This window comes from Schistocerca serialis, chromosome 5 (assembly GCF_023864345.2).
Source record: "Schistocerca serialis cubense isolate TAMUIC-IGC-003099 chromosome 5, iqSchSeri2.2, whole genome shotgun sequence".
NCBI classification, from domain to species: domain Eukaryota; kingdom Metazoa; phylum Arthropoda; class Insecta; order Orthoptera; family Acrididae; genus Schistocerca; species Schistocerca serialis.
In genome coordinates, this window is record NC_064642.1 from 373,673,777 (window position 1) to 373,695,008 (window position 21,232).

Sequence of the window (21,232 nt, forward strand, 5' to 3'; positions counted from 1 at the left end):
AGTGTGGTAAGCACTGGATATATATATGGAATACTCTTATTAAAGATTACTTTATATTGGAATAGACTGAAAATCATTTGCTGCTTTATTGTTTGGCAGTTTTTTTAAAGAGGTTTGATGCCATTTTTTATTTCTTTGTATCATTTGGTAATTGTTTTATTTTTATGTATCTGGGTACTAAGTTCTTTGTCATCAGCATTACGTTTTACATGTAATATATACATGCTCGAAAAATTTTTGCTTTCTTTTTCTGCTTAAAGTGCCAAGTTAATTGTTTACTACAACTGTTACTACTACTAATACTACTACCACCACCACCACCACCACCACCACCACTACTACTTTGTCTTCCCTGGTTTTCGTGTTAAGTAAATCATTTTTATGGTCTTTAATAATTGTCACCATGTTCATCTACTCTAGCCCTATATACATTTCATGCAAACCATAGTGAATTATATTAGGCGGCTTACTGAGCTCTGTACTGAGGTTTATTCCTAGTCCAATCGCAAATGGAACATGAGAAGAATGACTGCTTCAGGGCCTCTGTGCATCTTTAGTCAGCCTAATCTTGTCTTGGTGGTTCCTACAGGAACATTTCATAGATGACTGAAGAGTATATCTAGATTAATCACTTAATACTGGTTCTTGGAACTGTGTACATAGGCTTTCAAAGGATAATTGGTGTCTGTCTTCAAACATCTGCCGATTCATATTTTTCAGAATTTCCATGAAGCTTTTCCATGAGTCAAACAAAGCTGTGATCATTTGTTCCACCATTCTTTGTACACATTCAGTATCCCCTGATAGTCCTTGAGTGGATTCCACAAACTTGCGCAGTACTTTAAGGTGGCACACATGAGCGATTTGTAAGCAATCTCCATTGTAGACAGCATTTTCCCAATACCTTTCAAATGGATTGAATTTGCCACCTGTCTTACCTATGTCTGAGGCTCTGTGATTATTCCATTCCATGTCATACTGTTGTTTTATATGAATTGACTGATTCCAATGGTGATTGATACTGTAGTCATAAGAAATTCTACTACTACTGTTCTGCATTTTGCGAAGTGCACAGTTTTACATTGCAAGTACCAAGGAAAGTTGGAAGTTTCGAGTATGTGGGGAGCATAAGAGAAGATAGCTGGCGGAATGATAAGGAGGTTGGTAAAAAGGGATGGCAAGCCCATGGATTACTACAGAGTATGAGAAGCCTGGTATGAGGCAAGTATTATAGTCAAAAAGCAAATTGTTGTCATATTGAGCATATTTTTCTGCAATACAAGTGTGTTGATGTTGTTGTGGTCTTCAGTCCAGACACTGGTTTGATGCAGCTCTCCAAGCTACTCTAAGCTGTGCAAGCCTCTTCATCCCTGTATAACTACTGCAGTCTACATCCCTCTGAATCTGGTTAGTGTATTCGCATCTTGAACTCCCTCTACAATTTTTGCCATCTGCGCATCCCTTCAGTACTAAATTGGTGATCCCTTGATGCCTCGGAATGTGTCCCGCCAACTGATCCCAACTTCTAATCAAGTTGTGCCACAAATTCCTCTTCTTCCCAATTCTATTCAGTACCTTCTCATTAGTTAACATGATCTTCCCATCTAATGTTCAGCATTCTTCTATAGCACCCCGTTTCAAGAGCTTCGATTCTCTTTTTGTCTAAACTGTTTATCGTCCATATTTCACTTCCATACACGGCTACACTCCATGCAGATACTTTCAGAAAAGACTTCCTGACTCTTAAATCTATAGTTAACAAATTTCTCTTATTCAGAAACGCTTTCCTTGCCATTGCCAGTCTATTTTGCAGCTGTGGCTTATTAAACTCACAGTTTGGTAATTTTCACAGCTGTTAACACCTGTTTTCTCTGTGATTGGAATTATTATGTTCTTATTGAAGTCTGAGGGTATTTCACCTGTCTCATACATCTTGCTCACCAGATGGTAGAGTTTTTTCTTGACTGGCTGTCCCAAGGCTATCAGTAGTTCTAATGAAATGTTGTCTACTCCTGAGGCCTTGTTTCAACTTAGGTCTTCAGTGCTCTGTCAAATTCATCACGCAGTGTCATATCTCCTATTTCATCCTCATCTTCGTCCTCTTCCATTTCTATAATATTGCCCTCAAGTAAATTGCCCTTGCATAGACCTCTATATACTCTTTCCACCTTTCTGCTTTCCTTTTTTTGCTTAGGACTCGGTTTCCATATGAGCTCTTGATATTCATGCAAGTGGTTCTCTTTTCGCCAAAGGTCTCTCTAATTTTCCTGTAGGCATTATCTATCTTACCCTTAGTGATATGTGCCTCTACATCCTTACATTTGTCCTCTGACCATCCCTGCTTAGCCATTTTGCACTTCCTGTCGATCTCATTTTTGAGATGTTTGTATTCCTTTTCACCTGCTTCATTTACTGCATTTTTGTATTTTCTCCTTTCATCAATGAAATTCAGTATCTCTTTTGTGTCCCAAGGATTTCTATTAGCCCTCCTAATTTTACTTACTTGATCCTCTGCTGCCTTCACTATTTCATCTCTCAAAGCTACCGGTTCTTCTACTACTGTATTTCTTTCCCCCATTCTTGTCAGTCGTTCCCTAATGCTCTCTCTGAAACTCTCTACCACCTCTGGTTCTTTCAGTTTATCCATGTCCCATCTCCTCAAATTCCCACCTCTTTGCAGTCTCTTCAGTTTTAATCTACAGTTCATAACCAATAGATTGTGGTCGTGGTCAGAGTCCACATCTGCCCCTGGAAATGTCTTACAACTTAAAACCGGGTTCCTGAATCTCTGTCTTGCAGTTATATAATCTGAGACCTTCCAGTATCTCCAGGCTCCTTCCACATATACAACCTTCTTTCATGATTCTTGAACCACGTGTTAGCTATGATTAAGTTATGCTCTGTGCAAAATTCTACCAGGCGGCTTCCTCTTTCTTTCCTTACTCCCATTCCACATTCACCTACTACGTTTTCTTCTCATCCTTTTCCTAGTATCGAGTTCCAGTCACTCATGACTATTAAATTTTTGTCTCCCTTCACTATCTGAATAATTTCTTTTATCTCATCATACATTTCATCAATCTCTTCATCATCTGCAGATGTAGTTTGCATATAAACTTGAACTACTGTGGTAGGCGTGGGCTTTGTATCTATCTTGGCTGTTGTGTCTTGACAAGACAGCCTAGACACAATGAGAGGAAGCCGAAAGGCACGCGCTAAGCTAAAGCAGGATGGCGTGAGGTCTGAAACAGGATACATAATGAATGCTATAAAGAAAAGTACGTAGCTTCTGGAATACTTAACTTTAATCCATCCTTTTGGTACATCTGGAGATTGTGGCGATACAAGTGAGACTCTTGAGATACATGCAATGTTACTAATGGCGCCTTGCTAGGTCGTAGCCATTGACTTAGCTGAAGGCTATTCTAACTATCGGCTCGGCAAAGGAGCGAGGCTTCGTCAGTGTAGTCACTAGCTACGTCGTCCGTACAACTGGGGCGAGTGCTAGTCAGTCTCTCGAGACCTGCCTTGTGGTGGCGCTCGGTCTGCGATCACACAGTGGCGACACGCGGGTCCGACATGTACTAATGGACCGCGGCCGATTTAAAACTACCACCTAGCAAGTGTGGTGTCTGGCGGTGACACCACATTGGCCACAATAATGTGTACACTATGCTGTTTGTAGTAGTTTACCTGCATTCCTATTTTCCTATTCATTATTAAACCTACTCCTGCATTACCCCTATTTGATTTTGTGTTTATAACCCTGTATTCACCTGACCAGAAGTCTTGTTTCTCTCGACACCTAACTGCACTAATTATCACTATATCTAACTTTAATCTATCCATTTCCTTTTTTAAATTTTCTAACCTACCTGCCCGAATAATCGATCTGACATTCCATGCTCTGATCTGTAGAACGTCAGTTTTCTTTCTCCTGATAACAACGTCCTCCTGAGTAGTCCCTGCCCGGAGATCCGAATGGGGGACTATTTTACCTCTGGAATATCTCCTATTTCAACTTCATCTACATCCTCTTCCATTTCCATAATACTGTCCTCAAGAACATCGCCCTTGTATAGACCCTCTATATACTCTTTCCACCTTTCTGCTTTCCCTTTTTTGCTTAGAACTCGGTTTCCATATGAGCTCTTGATATTCATGCAAGTGGTTCTCTTTTTGCCAAAGGTCTCTCTAATTTTCCTGTAGGCATTATCTATCTTACCCTTAGTGATATATGCCTCTACATCCTTACATTTGTCTTCTAGCCATCCCTGCTTGGCCATTTTGCACTTCCTGTATATCTCGCTTTTGAGACTTTGTATTCCTTTTCACCTGCTTCATTTGGTGCAGTTTTGTATTTTCTTCTTTCATCAATTAAATTCAGTATCTCTTCTGTTACCCAAGGATTTCTATTAGCCCTTGTCTTTTTACCTACTTGATCTTCTGCTGCCTTCACTATTTTATCTCTCAAAGCTACCCATTCTTCATCTTCGGGGTTTCTTTCCCTCTTTCTTGGTGATCGTTCCATAATGCTCTCTCTGAAACTCTCTACAACTTTTGGTGCTTTCAGTTTATCCAGATCCCATCTCCTTAAATTCCCACCTTTTTGCAGTTTCTTCAGTTTTAACCTACAGTTTATTAGCAATAAATTGTGGTCAGAGTCCACATCTGCCCCTGGAAATGTCTTACAATTTAAAACCTGGTTCCTAAATCTCTGTTTTACCGTTATATAATCTGTCTGAAACCTTTGAGTGTCTCCAGGCCTATTTCGTTTATACAACCTTCTTTCATCATTCTTAAACCAAGTGTTAACTATGATTTAGTTATGCTCTGTGCAAAATTCTACCAAGCGGCTCCCCGTTTCATTCCTTACCCCCAGTCCATATTCACCTACTGCATTTCCTTCTCTTCCTGTTGCTGCAATTGCACTCCAGTCCCCCGTGACTACAAAATTTTCGTCTCCCTTAACAATCTAAATAATTTCTTTTACTGCAGCATACATATCCTCAATCTCTTCAGCCGCTGAGCTAGTTTGCATATAAACTTGTATTACTGTGGTAGGCCTGGGCTTCATGCCTGTCTTCACTACAGTAATGCATTCACTATGCTGTTCATAGTAGCTTATCTGTGTTCCTGTTTTTTTTATTCGTTATTGAACCCACTCCTGCATTACCATTATTTTTTATTTTATTTGTAACCCTGTATTATCCTGACCAGAAGTCTTGTTCATCCTGCCTCTGAACTTAACTAATTCCCACTATTTCTAACTTTAACCTATCCATTTCCCTTTTTAAATTTTCTAACCTACCTGCCCGATTAAGGGATCTGACATTCCACGCTCCAATCCGTACAATGCCAGTTTTCTTTCTGCTGATATCGGCATCGTCCTGAGTAGTCCCCGCCCGGAGATCCGAATGGGGGGACTATTTTACCTCTGGAATATTTTACCCAAAAGGACACCATCATCATTTAACCATACAGTAATGCTGCATGCCCTTGGGAAAAATTACGGCTGTAGTTTCCCCTTGCTTTCAGCCTTTCACAGTACCAGCATAGCAAGTCCATTTTTGTTAATGTTACAGGGCCAGATCAGTCAGTCATCCAGACTGTTGCCCCTGCAACTGCTGAAAAGGCTGCTGCCCCTCTTCAGGAACCACACATTTGTCTTGCCTCTCAACAGACACCCCTCCATTGTGGTAGCACCTACGGTAAAGCTATCTGTGTGGATGAGGTATGCGAGCCTCTCCAGCAACAGCAAGGTCCATTGTTCATTTGGGGGGGGGGGGGGGGGGGCAATAAGGGCAATAAATGCATAAGCATCAGAAATGTTGATACTGAGGAAAAGGCAGGGGAATAAGAATAAGATACAGGTTTGAGAGATAAATTTCAAAGCAGCAGAATAAGACTTATTAGAATGGATAGGTTGAGAAATGAGATAGGGAGAGAAACTGTGAAACAGAAGACCATGCAAAAGACTGTAGAAAGGAAAAGACTAAGGTTGTAGGGTCATGTTAAGAGAAAGGGAGTTGGCAGAATACATAGACAGGGTTATGAAAAGACAACAGGAAGCAAGAGACGTAGTGGATGACTGAGAGTCAAAAGGATCTTTGGAGTGGAGGAATCTGTGGAGAAGACTGGGACAGAGTGGAGTTGGAAACATAGTGGGAGGACAGGAAAAGAAGGAAAGGTATGCGTTCCAAAGGAACCCAACCAGGGACAAGAGACTGTAGAAGGTGACGGTAGTGGTGATGCTCAATTTGATATCTGACTAGATATTTGTGCAGCTTATTTCTAGGTAACTCCATTACCTGCAAAAAGTCTGGGGTAATGTTAGTATTGTGTGCCTGGTCGTTAACACACACCATGAACAGCAAGTGTCTCACACACTTCACTGCAGTATTCCTGAAAGTATTTATATATATGTTGGTGACTGTCCATCCAAGATAATATACTGTGTCCTACCTGTCAAGAAATCTTCAGTCCAGTCACAAATTTTATTTTGTACCCTATATGATCATACTTTTGTTTTATTTATCTGGTACCCAGTCAAATTATTTTTGAAAACAAAGAAATACTACACTTAACTGATTTCTTTGATCCACGGTTGAAAGATCTCCTGTGAGAAATGTACAAGCTGAGATTTGTAAGAGCAATGTCTTTGAAGTCCATGCTGGTTGGCATTGAAGACATTATTCTGTTTGAGACCCTGATTATTTGAAGTCAGACTATGCTGTACAATTCCACAGTAGGTGGACATTGGAGCACTGGAGAGATTGGACAATAGCTTTAACAATTACTTACTTTATCTTTCTTGTACAAAGGTGTGACATGCTTCCTTCTAATCACTGGACACATGTTTTCATTCAGGGCATCAATGATATATTATGATTAAAATGGCAGCTAGATTGGCTGCAAATTCTGTATAGAATCTGACAAGGATTTCATTGTGCCCTGGCACATTGTTATGTTTTTTATGGTTTTAGTTGTTTCTCATCAGAGGAGCCATAAATCTTGGCAATAGTGGAAGAGGTAAACTGGGGCAGTACTTCTGTATCTTCGTTAACTAACCTAATTAATTAAACTAAACTCCACCCTGAACAGGACATGAAGGCCCAAGGGCACTGATTGGCTGCATTGTCATCCTCAGCTCATAGGCATCATCACTGGATGCGGATATGGAGGGGCATGTGGTCAGCACACTGCTTTCCCGGCCGTATGTCAGTTTCCGAGACCAGAGCCAATACTTCTCAATCAAATAGCTCCTCAGTTTGCCTCACAAGAACTGAGTGTACCCCGCGTGCCAACAGCACTTGGCAGACCGGATAGTCACCCATCCAAGTGCTAGCCCAGCCCGATAGCAAAGGAAATTTGAAAATGGAGCTGAAAGTTTTTGCTTTGGCTTTTATACTGTAATTTCCAGTTTCTCAGTCACCCATAATGTCTGGACATAAATTTTGCTGCCACTGACAGCCATTACATATGACCAAGAAATCTTGTGACAGCCAAATTCGTTTGATTCATCGTCTCTCTCGCTCTATAGACTTATGCTTTATTTTACCCCTATTATGCAGTACTTCCTGTTTCTTTAGAAGTTTATTTACAGAAACCATATGCCATGGAGCGTCCCTCCCACCATGAATTGTTCTACTTGGTACATATCTACCCAGTGCATGGTCAATTTGGGCCTCAGTTCCTATACCTGCTCCTGCCAAGAACTAAATGTCTAAATTCCTCTGTGAGATACAGCATGACTGATTTTTTATCCATCTACATCAGTGTATCTGTCTTACAGAACCCCTTAATCTCCCCGCTTGTTTCAGTTGCCCATTATATTTTTAATAGTAATTGTTACAACAGTTGCTTCATACCCACTGATATCAGTGTGAGTATAGACATCCTCAGAGAGATCAGGTATATTTGTTGACATTAGATGAGATATATTTGCATAAATGTCCACGCTGTTTGATCCAAGCAGTTTTCAGAGAAATTGTTTGATATTACATGGTGTACAGCTTTGCTTCTGCTGTTTGCCGATAGGTGGTGACAACGGTAAGGAGCAGTTGAAAGAAACAGGTCACAGACGTCAGGCAGTTAGCTTGGACCTAGGTCAACATAACCTCATTCAAACATTAGTCGATTTGTGTCTGCATCATAAAGTTGTTCTTGATTGAAAATGTCAGTTTACGAGCTTAATTCTCGTCATTTGCGGGAGATGTTACTGTTTTGTTTCAATAAGAAGAAAACGGCGGCTGAGTCTCATCGAATGCTCTCAAGTACATATGGTAAGGACGCTATTAGTGGAAGAAAGTGTCGTAAGTGGTTTCAATGCTCAAGAACGGTGATTTTAACATCGTAGACCGGCATAGTGGTGGAAGAGAGAATGTTTTCGAAGGCGCAGAATTGGAGATGTTGCTGAGTGAAGACTCGCGTGAAACTCAAGAAGAATTTGTTCGATTAGTGGGAGTGACACAGCAAGCCATTTCAAAATGTCTCAAGGCTATGTGCATGATTCAGAAAGAAGGAACTTGGGTCCTGTGTGAGCTGAAACCAAGAGACATTGAATGTCGTTTGTGTGTTTGTTAACAGTTGCTTCAGAGGCAAAAGCATAAGGGATATCTGCATCACATTGTGACTGGGGACTAAAAATGGGTTCATTACGATAACCCTAAACGCAAAAAATCACGGAGATATCCCGGCCATGCTTCCACGTCAATGGCCAAACCGAATATTCACAGCTCCAAGATCGTGCTCTGCATTTGGTGGGACCAGCTTGGTGTGGTGTACTATGAGGTGTTAAAACCAAGTGACATAATCACATGTGCTCGTTATTGAACACAATTAATGTGTTTGAGCAGAGCATTAAAAGACAAACAGCCACAATACAGCGAGAGGCATGATGAAGTGATTTTGCAGCACGACAAGGCTCAACCCCATGTTGCAAAAGAGGTCAAAAAATACTTGGAAAAGTTAAAATGGGAAGCCCTACCACACCCGCCGCATTCTCCAGACATTGCTCCCTCTGACTATCACCTTTTTAGATCAGTGGTGCATGGCCTGGCTGACCAACACTTCTGATCTCATGAAGAAGTCACAAATTGGATCAATTCTTGGATCGCTTCAAAAGATGGAAAAATTTTTTTGGCACAGTATTCGTACACTCCCCAAAAGATGGGAGAAAGTATTGGGATGCTCTGGAAAATACTTTGAATGATACATGTGTAACCAATTTGTTTCATTAAAGCCTCAAATGTTAGGGAGAAAACAGCAGAAGCAAAGTTGTAGACCTTGTAGTATTTTCCCAGTTGATTGTTGAATGATTTAACACCTCTTCCATCAACAACAGTTGGAGAATATATGTGTTTGCAAGATCAGGGGTTTTCTCAAGTTCTCAGTTGCATCTGGGGAGGAGTCTGGTGGTCGATAGAAGGAGCCAATTATACTTTCGTGCCTACCCTTGGTACTGAGTATTGGCCAAACAGTCTCACATGCAGCTTCAATCTTTGTGTCAGTGAATACCAGTTTCCTGTCTACTATGATGAATACACCATTTCCATTTTCCAGTAGCCTTCCATTGTAGTATATACATAGACTAAGCTCAAAAATTTCACTGCTGTCAGTTTTGGGTTTTAGCCCAGTTTGTGTAGCTTATCTATTTTGCATTTTATCAAACCTCAAACTGAATTGTGTATTAGGCAGCTTGCCCCTTCTGTTCATTGGTTGATTTGATTTAATCAGGAAGACAAAACAACAAGTGGTCTTAGCACCCTGTTGCCCTTGCCAGAACTAAGTTATCTCTTCCTGTCATTCTAGGAGATCCAGCCAGTGCCCTTGAAGACTAGTAGGAGTACTTTTACTAGGCCTTCATTAGACACACTCTCTTTAGGAATTAGTGATACAAATATTTATTTACTGTTGGCCAGTGCTTCACACTGGAAGACTGTGGTGCAGTTTCATCCCCTACATCACATGGACTACACTTAAGGGCTTTTTTCTCTATTCTCATCATGTATAAATATTTCTTGAAGTTCCATTGATGAGTCATTAAACTTGCTGTGAGTTTATTCCATCTCTCGTTCAAGCCCAGGGTTGAAGAGCTTCTCTTTAAACATCATTTCAGCATCATTAGTTTCCCAGTTTTGTTCTTTGCTCTTAATCCAGAGTTCTGTCTGTGCTCCCTTTTGATCCAATACGTAGAGGCTCTTGCCCATATCCTGGCTAACCTATCAGCTTCTTCACTACCAGCAATAACTGAGTGACCAAAGACCAGCAACAACATGTTAACTCTGGTGCTTTCCCCTAGCCTTGCAAGGGATTCATGGCATTCTGTGATTGTCTTTCATCTCATTTCAGTGGATGACAGAGATTCAGAGCTGTTTGGCTGTCTATATTTATGTAGATGCTATGATCTGTACAGTTTGTAAATTTTCCTCTGCACACACTATGATAGATAATATCTCCATTTGGATTACCATAGCCAGCTTCCCTAGAAGAACTGCACACTCTAGTGTAGGCCATCCCTGTATACCCCAGCCCCAGCACCATCAATAAAACAAATTGTAACCTGAACGGTGTCATGATTCATTCTTCCACTGCTCCCTACTCCAATTGTTTTGTCGGAAGGTTTATTGAATCAGATGACATTTCGCTGACTATTCCTATATTCACCATATGCATTATCTTAGTGTGGGATTCTGGATATGATAAATACTTTCAGTTTTTAACCTGTATGCTCCTACTGCTGCCTCAGTTGTAACACAAAGATGTATTGGGGGTACGTTCAGCAAGGTTTCCACAATGGGTGTTGTGCTAATTCTACCTGTTATGCCAAGGCACTCCAGTCTCTACACTTCCTGGCACTCCTTAGCAGCCACCCTCTGTTCAATTTGTGTATAAACTGTACTTGCTCCTAGGACTTACATCACAGTTTTTTCCACAAGCCATTCTAAAGCACGTAAGAGCACCTTTTGCCTTGGAGCTTATATTCTTTATGCTAGGGGTCGAGATTAGTTTCACATCCAGGGTTAATCATAGTTACTTCTTCACCCTCCTCTGTGGCTAAAATTTTGTCAAACAGCTTAAGTTTCCAGTCTGAGACCTGGATATGCTTCCTTGCGAATGGTACAAAAACAGATTTCTTGGGACTGTCCCTTATATCATGTTTTTGTACCTCCATCCTCAGCCTCATATAGATAGTTGGACTGTGGTTGGTCAGCTAATAGATAAAAAAAATATTTTGTGGTATTTTAACCTAATTATTACGTGAGGTTGCAATTTCTTATCAAATATTTCACAAAATTATACCAGTTGGATCATACACATGTATTTATATTCTGTAAGTCATCCACGATTGGTACAATATCGGGCTGATTTGTCCAACGATGGAATGGCTTGAAGGTGAGGCAATTGTGTTTACTTTTTGGGTCCAGTCTGTTGGAACTTAAATCATGGGTTAAGGGATTAAAGACATTAGAAAAACTGGTTAATGTGCATGTTAAGGAAAGGAGGTTAACTGAAGTTTCTCTACATGAGAACCAATGAAGTATCAAATGGGTAAATTGTGCAAATGGAAAGGTAGAAAAATCTCTACACTGTCAACAAACTGCTCTCTGTTTATTTTTGGATATTGAGGGGACTTTTACCAATACGACCTTTGAATCCATGGTTAGAGCTGCAGCAGATCATGGTATTAATACCACAGTATTTAGGTGGATTAAGACAGTGCTGAGTAGACAAAAGGTAGAAGCCACCTTGTTGGATATGAGAATGGTGATCAATACCATCAGAGGGAGTTCACAAGGTGGGGTTTTGATCCCTCTACTTAGGAATTTAGTGGTGAATGAACTCATTAAAGAGCTAAACGCTGGAGGCTACTTTGCCAAGGATACACAGACAATTTAGTCATAGTAACACTTCGCAAATTTGCAAGTACCATGACAAAATGCACTCTGAACAGTGTGCAGAAATGGTGTAAGAAACAGGATCTAAGTATCAGAAGTAGCAGTAATACCATTGGCCATATGTATAGATACAGACATATTGCTGATGGTGTAATCATTATCTCTCATAGGCTAACCAGCTGTAGCCCCACTGTCTGTCTGAGGTCGAGGATGTACATATTGAAACAGGATGATTGGGAAGCATGCTAGTATTTGGTCATACCAATCAATTCCGACCATTTCCTTGTTCTCAGTAACACAACTTGGTTTCAAAGACCAATTATCACCTTGTGTAATCATTTCAACTGTTTTGTGGCCGTAATATGAACGTCTTGCTTATCTTTCCATTTTACCAAGAGATTGTAGCTCCTCATTCTGTATTGCCCTCTTGTTTAATTCTTCTTTACAGAAATCTTTTGGTGTATTCTTTCTAGTCGCGTGTATCAGTGACATTTGTTTTATAATTTTATGATAATGACATAAATAATTTTGATGATGAGTACCAATTATCTGTGTATAAAATATGTGTAACACTGACTATGATAGCTCTTTGACAAAACTTTCGGAGGCCTTATTATCACAATTTAGCTTATCATGACCAGCGTATATTTTGAAGTCATAGCAATAACCTTAATATGACTTGCATAATTTGTGACATTTCATACCAACTTGTCCCTTTTTTATGGATTGAATTGTTTGTGAGATATCTGTCCCTTAAATTTCAGGAGTGATTCATCGATAGTAATGTCCTGTTTCACTGTATACACTTCTTTAAATTTTTGATTCAAATACTTGGTCACAGGTCTTAATTCACTCAGTTTGTCAACATTGGCAACCATATCATTATTTGCAAAGTGCAAACATCTTTCAATCTGAAGGTATCTTTTTAGAGGCATTGTTTTTCTAAATAAGGGTGTCTCTATAACAACCTTCTTTGACCAGTTCTTTTGAATTCTTGGTTTTTATACCTGTGCCATTATTATGGACAATGCAAAATACTTTTTAATTTCATTACAATCCACAGGAAAACAGTTGTTGTTGATTCTTCGTATATTGATTAGATTGGATCAGGTCTGTTCTACACACCAGTTAGTCTTGGCTACAATATTCTCCCAAAACATATTATCAGATATTATATTAAATATATTTAGTTTTCTTTTATTTACTCTTTTATTTACTCTTACATGATGTAAGATTGTCTCTTTCATACCAGGAATCATTGTGTAGTTCCAGATTTTTGGACTGGTTTTCTATTTCTTTCCAAATCCGAGGCTCTGGTAGTCATCCTCAATAATTAATCGCCTGCATTTCTGTCATACAGGACATATGATGTCACTATAGTTAGAGTTGGTAGCAGAAGTATTAACATAACCTCACTGTTCTCTTCACAAAAATTACATTTTGAAAACATTTTGTGGGGATACAGCCCTGATACATGTTGTTGTTGTGGTCTTCAGTCCTGAGACTGGTTTGATGCAGCTCTCCATGCTACTCTATCCTGTGCAAGCTTTTTCATCTCCCAGTACCTACTGCAACCTACATCCTTCTGAATCTGCTTAGTGTATTCATCTCTTGGTCTCCCCCTACGATTTTTACCCTCCACGCTGCCCTCCAATACTAAATTGGTGATCCCTTGATGCCTCAGAACATGTCCTACCAACCGATCCCTTCTTCTGGTCAAGTTGTGCCACAAACTTCTCTTCTCCCCAATCCTATTCAATACTTCCTCATTAGTTATGTGATCTACCCATCTAATCTTCAGCATTCTTCTGTAGCACCACATTTCGAAAGCTTCTATTCTCTTCTTTATCGTCCATGTTTCACCCTGATACATAAGAACATATATTTCAGTGTGTGAATGTGACCAAGTATAAAATGTAGCTGAATGTGATACAGAGAGATAATAAGAATCTATCATGAGCCTGGCCTGTGCTGTATGTGGTGGGGGCATCACAAGTTGCAATCGTTGTACCATAAGCCAGGCCCGTGATGTTTACATTTGGCCTGACTGACACGTTGTGGGCCAGGTCCATGCAGTTTACATTTCGTCCAGCCGATGTACCGTGATCCAGACAGGTGATAATCACTTTTGGCCTAACAACAACCTTCGCTGTCCTCCAGTCATTAGAATGATTCACACTGCTACACTGGCTCTATGCAGTCTGCATAAGAATCTAATTTATTTTCCTTCTGCTTTTTGAAGTAAAGCCAGAAAAATGCCATCTGGCATGAAAACAACCTTCACTCTCCTCCAAGCATTAGAATGACTCTTGCTGCTAGATTGGCTTTATGCAGTCTGCATAGAAGTCTGATTTACCTCCCTTCTGATTTTTGAAGTAGAGCCAGAAAAATGCCATCTGGACCAGGTGACTTGAACAGTTGAAATGTTCCCACCAATCACTGGATATGCTTGAAGTTAACACTTCGACAGATTCCCAGTTGTCCCATTGGTTACCTGTAAGAAGTACATCACAAGGATTGAGTCTCTCTGTCAGAGTGCACTGAGGAAAGTGGGTTTTGAGGAGCATGTCCAACCTCTTGTGCAGTGTGCATCGCCTCCCTTCCTTAGTGTACCTCCTGATTGTGTTGGAATTCTTGGGAGGATTTTGCAAAGTCTGGCTCTGACCTTCCTCCTCCTCCTCCTCCTCCTCCTCCTCCTCCTCCTCCTCTTCCTCCTCATAGAACACCTTCCAAGATGATTGTTTTGCTTGCTTAATGGCATGATTTTATTTCACAAAGGCCTGATATTTAACCTATTGTGCTTGTTTTTGTGTAATTCGAGATCATTGTTATACCAAGGTACATACCTGTTTGTGTGTTTCTATGTGATTGGACTGTTCTCTGAGTAAGGGTCTTGGCACCAGATGCCACATCATCTGCCATTTCCTCTGAATTTATTGGGTTTCTTATCGAAGTTTTAATTTCGGATAAGTGTGAGTTTAGGTGTTTCCTATATGTGTCCTAGTCTGTTTTCCTAGGATTCTTGTAGGCCTTGGTCTGTTTAACTCCTATTTAAATCCTAATCTTAATACATGTACAGTCAGACAAGGACGACTCCATCACCACACGCCATTGTTTGACATAACTACACATTAAGATGGGCCCAAAAGTTATGTCAATTACTTATTGCTTTCTGTTCCTGAAGACAGGTTCCTTACCTCCATTGTAGATTCCTAGATTGCTCTCTAGTAGGTACTGAAGTAGTTAATCACCATTGCTACTAGTGTCGTTGCTTCCCCTCACTGGGTTGTTGGTATTGGCATCATAGCCAACTGGTGATAGTTCATTCAGCTGCAAGCAGCTGTCTACAAGTTCCCATATGTCCGGGAAGGAGCACTGTCCTCTCAAGGGAGGTAAGTGGAGGCCAGTACAGATTCCCTCGTGCTCTTTTTCTCGTGCTGTTTTATGTCTGTGGTCATTTATTATCTGGATCAGAATTTTGCCATTTACATGAATGTAAATAAATTTACTGGGGAATTTTTTAGATTCCTAGTGTAAATCAACTCACTCCCAGTTCCTCTTAGGTCTGATAGCCCTCCCTTTATATAAATAGGTGTCATGGATCAGGGCCTTGACCAACTTATGTTTTATCAGAAGGTGACTCAAGATGGCAGTTTCCCCCTTACTGTGCTGCAGGTTTGTCTACAACACATCTAGCCACTAGCTTGTTACCATTGCTGCTTCTGATATCCATAATCACCTTGATAGTAATCTGTGGCAACCCTAAGTACAGTGTCGACCCTGCTTCACATTGCCTACACGGATTTCTCACCAACTTCCACCACAAGAGTTTGCCCATCATATACAGCCGTCTGGTTGATTATCCTCCAGTCATCTGTTAAGATTTTCTAGTGCTGAACTTGTACATTTTCGAATAAGGTCTTTGGGGAACTTCATTAAGTAGTAAGGTACACAAATTCATGTCTTTGCATTCTTGAATAGCTCGTCTGCTATTTCGACCAGCAGCTTCACCTCCTCCCATGGAGATATCGTGGGCACCCTTTCCTTCAGCCCACTTACTCTTCCCATCCCTTCACAGACAGAAATTAGAGCATTTTTGTCTTGATAGACCCTACTGCTCCTGGAATTGGAACGGTAACCTGCCTGCATCTTCCCAAATATTTTCAAAAAGAACCATCTGGACTAACTCCTCCTGCTGCAAGCTATCATCAAGAAATAGTTATCCCTGCTAGATTACTGCCATCCTTAGAACTGTGATGGCAGTAAAGGTTACATTCAAGTTGTAATACCCCTGATTTCTTTTCTCAGGACTGGAAACTGATACGAACATGTAGTTTGTTTTAAAATATGTGTACACTCATGGTGAATGTGTAACAGAGATGCCACACAGTACTCTAGCTGCAAAAGTGTGGACTGTCTTTTTATAGTTAAAATGGTGACGTTTTCATATTAAGAACAGTGTGTAATCATTCATTTTCTCCATTTGCGTGGTGTGACACCGATAGGAATTCATTGCCTCTTGAGTGAGACATAATGGTGTCACGACTGTGTCTAATGTCCATTCACAGGTCTGACAGTTCAAAGAAGGCAGCACATAATGTGACAACAAACCAAGACAATCTTGGCTTCGCACTAGCCAGTCTGATGACATGATGCCACGAGTGGAAAAAGTTGTTATGGAGGAATACCAAATGTCTGTGGAACACATCGCCTTCGAAGTTGGCATTTCTGTGGGACCTGTGCGCACAAACCAGCATGAAGACCTAAAATGTGAATAATGTCCTCCAGGTGGGTGCCATGAGTGCTGACAAGATGACCACAAGTTTGCTTGCTTGGCATGTTGCCAGGCAATGAATCGATCCTGAGACAAAGTACCAGTCAGCTCGGTGGAAGTGCACACACTCATCAATTCCAAAAAATTTTGAGTAAGTGCCAGAGCTGAGATAAGGATCGTGGCCATGTTCTGGGATTCGTACTCATTGCATTCCAACGGGCACTACGGTGACAGGTGCGTCCTACTAAGATGTTTTGAAGAACAAGCTCCTTCCAGCATCGCAAGAAAAATAGCTGGAAAAGGCTGCGTGTTTGCTGTTTCACCAAAAGACAATACATCAGTGCACCAAACAAATGTGACATTGCAGTTTCTTTGGGACAACAACTTTGAAGTGATTTCTTGTGCTCCCTATTCCGCTGACATGGCTTCTAGTGACTTTTGGTTGTTTTGAACAATGAAAGAGACTCTCTGAGGTCGCACATTCAGTAGCCATGCCGATATTGCATAAGCAGTTTTCCAGCGATCAAACCAAATTCCTAGAGAAGCATTCCCAGTCTTCATGAAATGATGGCATCGCTGTTGTGAAAAATATGTACAGGTACAGCGAGATTTTGTCAAAAAGTGTTACAATTTTCATGTGATTACTTTGCGAGGAAAAAAAAATGGAACTGTTACAACTTGAATGCACCTTGTCTGTTGCCATTTTTTTCTGCCTAAACTTTTGCTGGATCTGGTTATCTTGGGATGTAGGAATAACAAACTCCTTCCTCATTCTCTTACTCCCTGTCTTGGAAGTGGGAGGGGTCTGTTTAGCCGCTTCACTCTGAGGCAGTCTATTCTTTGAGGTCTTAGGTTCAAGACATTTTAATATCCTCCATATGTTCCTAGGATGCCATTCTTTGTGTTCTTTTTCTCTTTGTTGTCTTTGAAGTTCCCTCCTTTGTGCCGTAGACAGGGCTTTGATCTTAAATCTGGTCCAGCATCTCAGTGATATTTTCCACTTCTGTGAACAGTCTGCTTCCCAACCCATTTGTGGAAACTGTTTACATTGGTTCAGTGCCCAGTGTTTGGATATTGTGGGTATCATCAAGTCTCTGAGTTTTTAAATTAGTTACTGTGTTGTACATTTTTGTCCCATTAGACTTGGGGGTACATTAGCCCATGCCCATGATCCCCATACCAATATACAATTAAGGAGGTTGCCTAGTATCCCTGAGGCTCCATTCAGGAAACTTCCCATGTGCCACGCACCCCTTGGATCAGGTTACAACTTGGCTTGGGTGAGTGCTTTCATTTCATCCTAGTTGTCCCATCTGACACATATTTTCATGTGAATTGGATAACACAAGGAGGAGTACTTATCCCTTTCATCCCATAAAACGATATACTTTTGTGTGGGGCCAAATTCCCTACACAACATTAAATCTATTAATTACTTCTGAAAACGTTACTAGAGATATCAGTGATCCAAATACAATCCTTAAAAAAATTATAACAGTTTGGATCATAAGGCACATCTATTTAAAGATGACCAGTTTTGACCATCACGTGGTCATCTTGAGACTTACACCTATTTTGAAGGATAGGAGCTGTGTATGGAGCAGGAACCACTAAATGATGATAGTCAAGAGGAGGATCAGTTTACTATTGTCATGCAGCAATTCTGCTCCATAGGCAACCATTGTTCATCAAAATGGCTGTAGGGCAGAAGAAAATTATGGGATGATCAAAACCATTCACCTTTCAATAAATGTGCCATGCGATCTAGACTGTTATAATTATTTTCAGAGAAAAGGAAATGTGCTCTTGAGGGGGCCATTCACTGTTTCTCTTTAAGTCTTTCGTACTTTTGGCTGGGGATTCAACAATGTTTGTGAATGTTCACATAATATTTGCATTCTTTGCACTTATTGTTCTGCCAGATTTTCTTTCACTTCAGTTTTTTGATGTATACTTTCGTGTATTGAACACTCCAAATCAAATTATTATGGAGGAGTTCATTGACTTTTGCTGACTTGTTTGGGTACAGTTCATCCCCTAAGTTATCTCCACTTTAAGACCTAAATCCTCATTTTTTTATTTTTTATTTTTTTAATAACGGAAGTTCAGTGTATGAGCCTGTATGATTTCTAATGGCCTCTACATTCCAAAGTTTTTGATTGCTAGTAATTCTGTTTTTGCGGACAGTTTTCCACTCCCAAGGCAAGAGGATGCACTGTGGATCCATCAGCTTCTCCGTCTTCTGATCACTTATAATAAAATTAATGAATTGTGAGGTTTTGTTTTTTTGCATCTAAAGTTTAGTTTTTGTTAACATTTTGTATCTTGTCATTAACTAGCAGCCTGTGCCATGTTCACACAGATAGTACTAACAGGGAGAGGTCACCAGCAGTGGGATCGACTTTTTGAAACAATCTATACATTTTATGTTGGTTAAGATCCAAGGTATCATATGTAAAAAAAAAGGCATTAAAAAAGTTGCAGCAAATAGTCTTGTTGTGTGATGTAATGGATAGGATTTTATCTTCACATGCAGAAGGTTGTGGTGCACTAATTTGTTTTATTTTTAAATCTTTATTGAAATTACTTTGGTTGTCATTTTTATTCAACTGATTGATTTAAATGTAATTTTTTATTTCCATTCCTTTGTCACATCATTTTAATCATAATATCAACTTCTTCATGTGCTCTCATTTTTCTTTCTATCATTCTTTTTTTCCATTTGAAATATTTGTTCATCTGTTTTTAATTAATTATATGTATTAATTTTGATTTAATTGCTTTTGTTTTATCACCCTGCTTTTTTTGTCCACATTATTGTGTTAATTATATCTATATCTCACTTTGTTTGAATTGTGTTATACATCATTTAACATGCATGTTATTTTGTCCGTAGTGCAGTTTTGTTTTAAATGTTTGTATGATGGTTATCATGCAAAAAAATTGCACATCTGGTAACATAAAAACCATTTTTCACACCACTGTACAGTCATTATAAATAGGTTGTTTGGTCTTTTGTTTCTTTAACTGATAGATCGGAATTTTCAAATAACACTGTTCGACATGGGTTCTATTTCTGATATTAAAGTAGGTGCTTCTAGACCATTTTACCGTGGAAAATTCAAATATGTAAACAAAATATCGTTGTCAGGGATACTTTTTATGTAATATGTATATATATGTATATTCACAATTCATGGCAATCACAGAGACGTTATAGAGAAATACGGGTATATTGCCGCATCCAGTAGTGATAGAACGTGATAATTTCTTGTGCAACAGCAGGTGGGAAGAATCAGACATCATTAAGTTATCCCCGCCACACCTATGTCATTAAGACCACCTGAAACATCTCATTAACTCGAACGGTGACAGCCAGTCGCTGCCTCGGCAGTAAAGCTTCATGCCTCCTAGGGGTAGGCGTATCGAGTTTACAACAGTGGTGTTAGCCGCAATTTGTGTCAGTCTTAACGAGTGGGTGTTTTGACTGACAAGTAACTGTCTGTCATATTTCCGAGCACGGTTGAATTTTTTAGTTCCTGTGTGTAAACTGATTGAGCCTGGTGCTGAAGGTAAAACGACTGCTTGCTTTTACACATCAGCGTTCCTCTAGTTCCCTACTATTAATTTAATACAGGTGTATTACCAAAGTGGTATTTTTAAATTTGCAGAAATGCCACGTCATCGTGGATGTCGATATAAGCCGGACAACTTCTGCTACATCTGTGGGAAGTTCACTTTTGCCAGAAATAGGAAGAAAATTTCTTCAGTTATAAAGAAAGCATACAAACATTACTTTGGAGTAGAGGTAGGAGACCAAGATAAAGAATGGGCACCACATTTCTGTTGTGCTACATGTTACTGCAAACTAATTCAGTGGTGGAAAGGTAAAGAGAATGTGGCGTTGTTTGCTGTTCCCATGGTGTGGAGGGAGCCTAAGGACCACGTTACTGATTGTTATTTCTGTCTAACAAAAATTCAGGGTTTTACAAACAAAAAGTCGAAGAGGCACATTGTTTACCCAGACCTGCCTTCAGCGAGAATGCCAGAGCAGCATTCCGACAACCTTCCAGTACCTTCAAGAGCTCGAGGTCAAATTCTGAGTGACAGTGAAATAAGTAGTACTGAAGAAATCACAGATGATGATTCTTTATATCACTGCACAAGTGAGTCATCGCCACATTTGTTAACACAGGCAGATTTAAATGATTTAGTACGTGATCTAGGACTAAGTAAATAAAAGGCGCAGCTGCTTGGTTCAAGATTACAAGAGTATGATCTAGTGCACCAAAGTATTAAAATCAGTGCCTTCAGGCACAGAGAACATGCCTTTATTTCTTATTTTTCAAGTGACGAAGCACTGACATTTTGCAATGACGTTGCTGGCCTGATGAAAGTGCTGAACTTCACTTATATTTCACAGGAGTGGAGACTTTTCATAGATGCATCAAAAACAAGTCTGAAGGGTGTTTTGCTCCATAACGGAAATAAAATACCCTCTGTTCCAGTAGCTTACGCTAGTTTGACAAAAGAGAATTACGAATTCGTACAAAGGATG

The 21,232-nt window shown here is 39.9% G+C and overlaps 1 protein-coding gene across 1 annotated transcript in view; it reads left to right on the forward strand.

Moving 5' to 3' along the window:
• Positions 1–21,232, forward strand: part of LOC126481175 (translation initiation factor eIF-2B subunit beta) — a 74,026-nt gene that overhangs the window by 754 nt on the left and 52,040 nt on the right. The window lies entirely within an intron of this gene.